Consider the following 9,441-nt stretch of genomic DNA (forward strand, 5'->3'; position numbering starts at 1 on the left):
TTTGGCAAACAGAATACGTATAAGGCTCAAGGTGACCAAACTTCAGTTGTAGTTCACTGGTACTAGACGGAATTATTTGAATTAAGCTCAAATGATGCACTCGTGTGGTGAGGTGGCTAAGCCACGTCTAATTACTACGTTTGCATACGCACGCACAATATCCGGTGTTTCGGGAACCAAGGGAAGTGCCCCGGTCTTCCTTTTTGTATCGCTCGAGAATTAGTGTATTGTACATTCGTGAGAAGTCAGATAATCGAAAACGCAAGCAGCGCATTCTGTCACGGCGTGATGGCATCAAAAAACACAATGGACGCAGTTTAGATGGATATATGCGCTTAAACAACAGCTGCTTACCCGAAAAATTCACCAGAAAAAAGTGAAAGCCGTTTACAACTCCCTGTAACACCGAATTAGAGCGCAGCTCTTGAGGAGGAGGAGGGAAGGGTACTGGGGGGTGAAGTGACCTGGGGGGGGGGGGTCACGTGACCTTGGGGGGGGTCACGTGTCCTTGGGGGGCCACGTGACGATGACGATGATGTCATCAGTGACGTCACTGGATGACGATGCGGACTCCGATCACGTCATCAGCGATGATGACGATGACGATGCGGATGTCGGTGACATCATCAGTGACGTCACTGATGACGTCATCCGTGATGATGAGGATGCGGATGCCGGTGACGTCATCAGTGACGTCACTGATGACGTCATCAGTTATGATGACGATGTGGATGCCGCTGAAGTCATCAGTGACGTCACTGATGACGTCATCAGTGATGATGACGATGCGGATGCCGGTGACGTCATCGGGGAGGTCACGTGACCTCAGCGTGGGGTCACGTGACCCTGGGGTGGGGTCACGTGACCCTGGGGGTGGTCACGTGATCTCGGGGGGTGTCACGTGACCTCGGGAATCACGTGACTTTGGGTGTCACGTGACCCTGGGGGAGGGGTCACGTGACCTTGGGGGTCACGTGACCTTGGGGGGGCCGCGTGACCTTGGGGGGCCGCGTGACCTTGAGGTGACCTTGGTTACGCCGACGCCGACGGCGACGCCGACGCCGCTCAAGCCGGGAACGGGCCCCTAAGAGCTGCGCTCTAATAAAGCTGCTCAATGGAAACCGAAACTGAGTGGCCAACTAGTTCCCAGAGTGCACTCCGTGGTATTTCGCCGCAATGGGGCACTTGGATTTTGGAATAAGCCTGAATCACCTAAGACGCGGCAGTTATGAGTTTTCAAAGGGCAGTTATGTGGGTGCTGCGCCAGTTGCGCCAAACTGTGCCAAGTGGCTAACCCTGCTACATCTTGCTACATTTTTACAAAATATGGGAAATCTGCGCCAAGCCTGCTCCAAAAAACCAATTTCGGTCGCCTTTCAAAACCGCAACTAAACTGAGTACCGTAATTCAACATGCGTGTGTTATGTGGCGCAAGCAGCCGCCCGACACAAAGTACCCTGCATAAATCATTCATCCGGTCTTGCATGGTTTTCCCGCCGTCTCTCGTTTCGCGCTCTTTTGTCTTGTGGGTCTCGTCTCGCGTCTTTTTTTTTTTAAATATTTTCAAGTATAGACGCGGGTGTGTGCGGACGGTTCGATGCTAGCATGCCAGGTACCAGCCATGCCGTCATGCTGTGTAACAAAACCACGTTTTTGTGTGGCGGGAGTTATATTGTGAGCTGAAGGCACTCGCTCCTGAAAGCAATGGCCATGGGAAAACTAATTGGCTCCTGCCTTCCAGTCACTGTCTTGGCTGCTCCAAAAGCCACTTTTGCTGCTCCAAAACACTGTTTTGGTTGCTCCAAAGGCCACATTGGCTGCTCCAAAACACTGTTTTGGCTGCCCCGAAAGGTGCTCCAAAATGGTTCAGCCCATTCACATCACTGAAAGGGTTATCGCAAACAGAGGGCCCTCATACTGTCTGACTTGCAGCTTTTTTGCGTACAGATCTGGTAGATGTGGTGTACTCCCCGAACCTTACACTGCCATGAGATGGCACAGTTTTGGCGTTTTTTTTGTGCTATTCCTGCAGCTACTAACCGAACTCCCGGTCGACATTTTGAATCCTCTATCACTACCCTGCCTGAGGAAGGTATCCCAGCCGCTTTGGTTACTGACTAAATTTTATTTGAGTGACCGGGAATAGATCACTGTTTGGGCAACCGAGTGGCCAGCATTGTCTTGGTTGCACGGTACCTCGCATGCCATTATAAGCGTGAAGACAACATCGACGCGTTTTCACATGTTACTCCAAAAGGGCATTGGCTGGCCATACATTTTACTGCTTAGGTTAGTCACCTAAATTATCACTTTCCACCACACTGTATACGATGAGGAACTGAGGAAGAGATGAGAGTGCTCGAGCTCTGATTGTAAGGATTAGTGGGTAAACGTAAAGGCTAGCTGCCTTTGCCTCTCTGTCTCCTTCTCATCAGAGCGAACACCGTTTTGTGACGGAGCTTTATTCAAGTAAGTTTAGAAATATTCCTGTTCTCCCAAAACGTTTTGGTTGTACTGACCAAGGGCCCTAATCTGGACATTTGGCAAAAAAGTCGGCGAGAAATCGCCAAGGTCAAGTGCGGCGTTGGCCAATCACGGCCGCCAGATTTCTCGCCGTCTTTTTTGCCAGATGTTCAGATTAGGGCTCCAGGAATAGGTGGCAAATCATTGACAACTTGGAGCATGGGCAAAAAAAAACAAAAAAACACTAGGTTTTTGCCTTTACAATTTTTTCACCGCAGTGGTCAGTGTTTCCTCGAGGTGAGCAGCTCACAGAATTCTAATTCTCTGATCTTCGAACGCACTGGTTCAGAGTGAAAAAAAGAAAGACCGACGAACACAAGTGTCAAATTCTTGCAAGGAATCGTCACTCGTGTAGTCTTTGTCTGTTCTAGCCTCGAGAGGTTAGTCACGCGAAAGACGACAAAACAGAAGTCGAAAAGCGGGTCAAAGTTTTTGGCTCAGAATGTCGCAAAATAAAAGAAAGAGTGCAATCGACGCACCACAGTCGCATGGGAGTTCGCTTCTAGAGAGCAGTACGCTCGTGTTATGGTTTACCAATTAAAGCGGTTCAGTGGCTGTAACTATAGCCAGCCGGCGCAACAACCAGGCGGCGCCAGCAGTGTGAGAGCCCACGGTTATACCATAGAGTAATATAGTAAACGTAAAGCGAGGACACAGGAGCCGATTCGCGGCCCAGATAGTGCGTTTAATACCCTCCGCTACGTGGCGCTTTTCTGCAATTTGGTTAAAATTAATTAAAACTCTTTCTGTGAAAAGTATTTATCCTTTAAATGGCAATGCTTTAAAATTGTTTAAAGTACCTGAAATGACTAAATAGTTTAGATTGAATACGTCACAAAACCACGTGATGAATGGCGCCTGCCGTGGCCTGCCTGCTTGCACGCCGTCGCCTCTGCTCGTTCCTGCGTCGTTCGTCTGTGCCGTGCGTGCCGTCCATCTGTGCTTTCTGCTGCATCATGTTCGGTCGACTTTGCATCAATCAAGGTGACGCATGACCGCCCGCGTGCTCGCATGCTCGGCGTGAATTCGTGGAGCCGATCGGTTCGAGCTTCTCGCGCTGTTGTTTCTGCCAGGCTGTCTGGCTGCACTTGAACGTGTGTGCATGTTGATTTCGATGAGATTGTTTTAAAAAAGAATATAACTTACGACCCGGCACACGACATTGTCCATGGGTTCACAGATGACGGTGTTGAACGACCCTCTAACATTGCAGATAGAGCCTTGGTTGTTATGCTGTCTGAAATTTCCAGGAGGTGCGTTTAGCCCCTTGCATACACTGTTGTGCACACTTCAACAACGTCTTCTGCTTAACGCAGTCTCCTCATTTCTCTCATTCAGGAGCTTAAAGGGGCGGTGCATCGATATTCAATTGGAATGTTTTTCACTTTACACGAGCTTGCTGGCACTAGTGGGACTCAAGGATACTCGCACGCAACGCCACTGACCAACAAACTCCTTTGTTGCGCTGTAACTCCGAGGACAAAACCGAGTGTTTTCATTCAATCTCTCCTTCGAAAACCCTGATGACGTAGCTGGGCGGTAGCAGTACCGCCCAGTGACGATATTTGAATACGGCTCATAGATTGGACCCGAGAATGGCGTGGACACTCGATTTGGGCTCGTGATAATCAATAGCTCGAGAAACATTCGGGTAGTGTCCTGTGTCCAATCGCTGCAATGACAACAGCCGAACCATAACAATGTCTGGAACTCAGCGCGTGTCCTGTGCCATGCCAATTCCAGCGCATGGCTATGATCAACATTGGCGGCATATAATCGGCTCCAGATCACGGGGCCGCTTGTTCTGGCTGCGAGTTGAGGGAGTAAACTCTGCTCGTTTTTCTTTATTTTTTTTCTGAAACTTCGATTGCGTGTGGTGAAAACGAACGGGTATTTCACAGATCATTAATGTCAGGGATTCGTCCTAAGCGGTATTTTAGTAAAAGACAAATATCAGTGCATCGCCTTTTTAGGACTGTTGGCTTCACAGTAAAGGCTGTGGTCTGTGGTTAGGGAGCTTCAAACGTAAGCTTGGTGTGTGTGATGATAAGCCATTTTTTGAAGTTGACAACGAACACGCTTACTTTGTCTTTAATGTTCCGCACCTTCCCAAAACAACCAAGAGCAATCTCCGAGCCTACAAACTTTGCATTGGAAATGAGGTCATTGAGTGGGTCTTCTATTGTTGAACTTTATTGTTCTATCCATGAGATGAGCTTGCAATTGGCTCCGAAACTGACTGAGAGACACATTTTTTCAAGAACCTTTTAGAGCGCAGCTCTTAGGGGCCCGTTTCCGGCTTGAGCGGCGTCGTCGTCGCCGTCGGCGTAACCGCGCGGTGCATCATGGGAAATGTCCCATAATGCACCGCGCGAGCCCCCCACCGGGGTCACGTGACCCCCCGAGGTCACGTGACCCCGGTGGGGGGCTCGCGCGGTGCATTATGGGACATTTCCCATGATGCACCGGGGTCACGTGACCCCCCGATGTCACGTGACTCCCCTGAGGTCACGTGACCCCCGAGGTCACGTGACCCCCTCCTCGAGGTCACGTGACCCCCGCCGATGTCGCGTGACCCCCCGATTACGTCATCGTCACTGATGACGTCACCGGCATCCACATCGTCATCATCACTGATGACGTCATCATCAATGATGACGTCACCGGCATCCACATCGTCATCGTCATCATCACTGATGACGTCACCGGCATCCCCATCGTCATCATCACTGATGACGTCACCGGCATCCGCATCGTCATCATCACTGATGACGTTACCGACATCCGCATCGTCATCATCACTGATGACGTCATCAGCGACGTCACTGATGACGTCACCGACATTCGCATCGTCATCATCACTGGTGAAGTCATCAGTGACGTCACTAATGACGTCATCGGTACCCGCATCGCCATCGTCACTGATGACGTCATCAGTGACGTCAGTGATGACATCATTGGCATTGGGGGTCACGTGACCCCCCCTGGTTAGTTTAACCCCCCCCCCCCGGTGCCCTTCCCTCCTCCTCCTCAAGAGCTGCGCTCTAATTCGGCGTTACAGGGAGTTGTAAGCGGCTTTCACTTTTTTTGTAACATGGAAGAAAATTGTGTCGCACAGGTACTGAGTGCCTCACTCTTTCTTGCAATCATATCCGTTGTTTATGCCAAGGATCTTCCTGAGGCGGTCATGGCTACAGCCTATTTCTGTGATAGGATGTGCTTACTTTTTGATTGTCTAAATAATAAAAAAATTCAAGAAGACAGAGCAGAAGTTGCGTCATGCTATTGTGAAGGGAGAATCTGAAATACTTGATTTTCTCCACCAGTAACTCGGATGGATTTCAGCATGGCAGTTCCAAAGTAGGAGACAGCCATAAGCCATCATTGGGTGGCAAGTTACTATAAAAAGTGTCCTCAAGCTCTCGGATGAGCTTTCAAGCAGCCATGACTTTAAGTTCTTACTTACACGACGCCTGCCGCAAGGCACACTTGAGAACGTTTTTGGAGCTATATACGGCAAATGCTGGGCTGCTACACAAACCCAAATGTGTATCAGTTCACCTAAGGACTAAAACACCTCCGGATAAAGAAACTGTTCAAACTGTCGGACAATGAAAACGTAGAGGACGACAAGGCTGGGACCTTATAAAGGAGTTGCAAATATCTTCGCACCATGAAAGTTTAATTTCAGACATTGTGGAATGTCTTCCAATTAATAACTTCCCGCCACTAGAGGATATTTCTGAGCTGGCATCAGACATCAGGTCTAACATAATTGATGACTCGTCCACTTTTTTATTACGTTTGGGGCTATTTGATCAAGCTTTTGCTCTAACAGACAACCTACAGCTGTGGCTGTTTACAGCTGCTATCGGATGAGTCTAATAACTTGACCAGGCCTCACCAGTACTGTCTTGTTCCTAAAGCATACCACGTGCCTGAAAAATTCTTCGGGAACTTAGTAGTACCATCGCAAGCTGCCTTTCATTTCATTCAGCAACTAGAAAATCACTTTCTTCCCATTATAGAGAGTGTGACACATGTTCGAGGAGTGTGTGCCGCCTTGTATAGAACACTTTGAGGTCTGGGTGGTTTTAGCCTTCGCCCAGAGGAGTACCACAAAAAGTTTTAAAAATTGTTTTGCAGAATACGCTTGTGTTGACATGTTTGATTTCTTAACCGGAATTTGGACAAAGTTCGGTTGCACTCTTCAGTGGCTAGTAAGCAACGAGACAGGTTTAACTGTTAATAGTGTATTAACAGAGGCGGTTGCCAAACCAAAAACAAAAAGTGCTTATTAAGTGGGCGGTGCAGCCTGCTCTCCAAACATTTGTTTCCCCTTTTTCCAGCGAATGTGTATCACGGCTCCCTAACAAAAATATTTGTCCACTTTCTACAAAATTTCGATAGAAAATAGTGTATAGAGGCTAAAAATATTTGAAAGAAAATGTATCCACTTTTGTATCCACTGTCCATAGTTTTTTAGCCGCTTTTTTCTGGAGCCATATTTCTTTTCTGAACAAATTCGGGGAATGTTTAGGGACGTTGAATCTTGTCAGATTTCGAATAGAGTTCTCATTGTTTGGTAATGGCTCGCCCGCAGTGAGTTTGAGGCTATGCAAATTGGTGTTTTTTTTATATTTGCCGGAAATCGGGAATTTGTACTATCCGGTGTGTGCTTCGCACTGTTATTATACTCTTATCACTGGTAATGATAGCGATGTCTTATTTATTTTTGCACTAACTTCCCGTACCCGAGTCGGCGTGAAAGTGAATGTATCATACAGCATGTTGTCCGTGGAAAGGTTTTGTTAACTTGGTTCCGCTAAGAATCTATTACGAAGTGTACGATATGCCGAAGTCCTTCATATTCATTTATTTTTGTGAGTATCGATCTCTTTTGTATAAAACATACAGAGTTTCTGAAGTAAATGATGTATACATGAATGTGGTCCAATAAAATGTGTTCGAACCACTTACTGTTGTTGACCCCCAAATGCTCCACCAGCCAGGAGTCAATGCGGCGATTGTGTAACTTCAATGCTTTACAATGGAAAAAGAACAAGAAATATATATACTTCTGCTTTGTGAAGTAAGTTGAAATATTGTTTGACAGATTTTGCATGGAAACTATCGTAATAAATAAACCAAAGGTGCGTCAGTATAAAAAAAAAAAAAAAAAAGAACAACAGCGGCTTCGGGAGTCAAGGAGCTCCCGAGAGCCGAGCGAGGCGAGGAGGAGAGAGAAGGGTACCGGAGAACCGGAGCAGAAACGCCCAAACCGAAACCGAAACTAACTTGACCGGAAACGGAATCAGATTATACTTAATACCGCGCGCTAGGAGCACTACCTGTCACTAGTCTATCTGGGCCGCTGGGGCCAATGGCAGCGTCCGCTCTTTACCTTGTGTATATTACTCTATGGTTATACCCTGTCCCGTTGTAACTTGGCAAAGGGGGAACGATAACCGCCACATTGCGTGCCGACGGCTTCGAGCGTATACGAGCCCAACGCACGCATATTGGAGCATGACACAGCGAAAAGCCAGATACTCGTTCGGAGTAAAAACGCACTCCGGTGATACGTAATAATAGTCACGCTCCGACTGGCTCAACAGGGCGTATAGCTTCCGCCGTACTGGCACGTTACGCGATCGCGGCTTCCTGGCCTTCCCAGCATTTCTTGCTTCAGACACTAGGCGAAGCGGCACCACCAGAGCTCACGTTTGAACGATGCAGCCGCCACTGCCCGGCTTACCCAATGTTTCTCGCTTCAGTTGCTAGATGGCACCAAACCAAACAGCATTGCAGGTTGCCCTATACCCCGTTTCGCACGCAGCACGAGCGCAGCTGACACTGTGAACCGATCAGGCCAATCGAGAAGCACCAAAAATGCACCGTCGTGGTATTTTTTTTAGGTACGCTATTATCGCAGGATCACGGCGCATTCACTGTGCATAAATTGTTCGGTCAAACGCACAAAGACGACGAGTCGTGATGACGCTCTTTCGGCATCGCTTCCCCGTCGCTGTCGGATTGCGTAGCGTCGGCTGCACTCGGACTTGGGTCTCTAAACTCGTCAAACGCAGAGTTGGTTCCGAAGTTGACGGAGCGCACCAATCGGAATATCACGACGATGACTTCGCACTTTTTTCGCCGACGCCCAATCGGCGCACTCCGCAAACTTTCGGCTGCAACTTTGTGTTTGCCGAGTTTAGGGCCCTTGGTGGTAAAACGGCCAGTAGGGACCATACAGGAATCGAATGGAGACTGCAGAAATAAAAGGGCCCGATCGTTCAGAAGGAAATCAGACCGCCGATTGGGTGGTTTGATTATCCAGTGGTTGGCAGTGATTCGTCGTTACACCTCAACGCCTTTCCAGCGAGCGCCGCTTGTCTCTTGTCGAAGATTTTACTTTGAGAGGGGTGTATCCGTCGGATGGGCCAGAAGCAGCGACCCCGAGTAAATACTGGACTTGTGCCCGTTACTTGAAAAAATGTAATGGATTACAATTACCGAGCCTCAAATGTAATGGATTACCATTACAAATGACTTTCGCTGGAAAGTGACGGATTACTTTACTCGTTACGCTACAAATTACTTTCGCGTTACTTTTATCGTGCACTTATCGAGAAAACAATAAAAACAATTTTTGTACCTCCACAAATGTTCGGAACATTACTTACCTTTGCTTTTTCGCCAGCATTATGGTAGTTCTCGTAAAAATAAAATATAGCATTTAAGATAAAGAATGTGGGTGCACCCAGTGTTGGACAAAATACTCAATAAAAGTATTTAAGTTATTAAATACCTGCTTCATAAAGTATTTAAAGTACTACTCAAGTTACTTTCACTGTAAAGTATCTTGAGTAGAGTCCAAATACTTAGACATGTAATTCAATTACTTTTGAAGATACT

Source organism: Ixodes scapularis, unplaced genomic scaffold (genome assembly GCF_016920785.2).
Source record: "Ixodes scapularis isolate PalLabHiFi unplaced genomic scaffold, ASM1692078v2 PGA_scaffold9__187_contigs__length_104089568, whole genome shotgun sequence".
NCBI lineage: Eukaryota > Metazoa > Arthropoda > Arachnida > Ixodida > Ixodidae > Ixodes > Ixodes scapularis.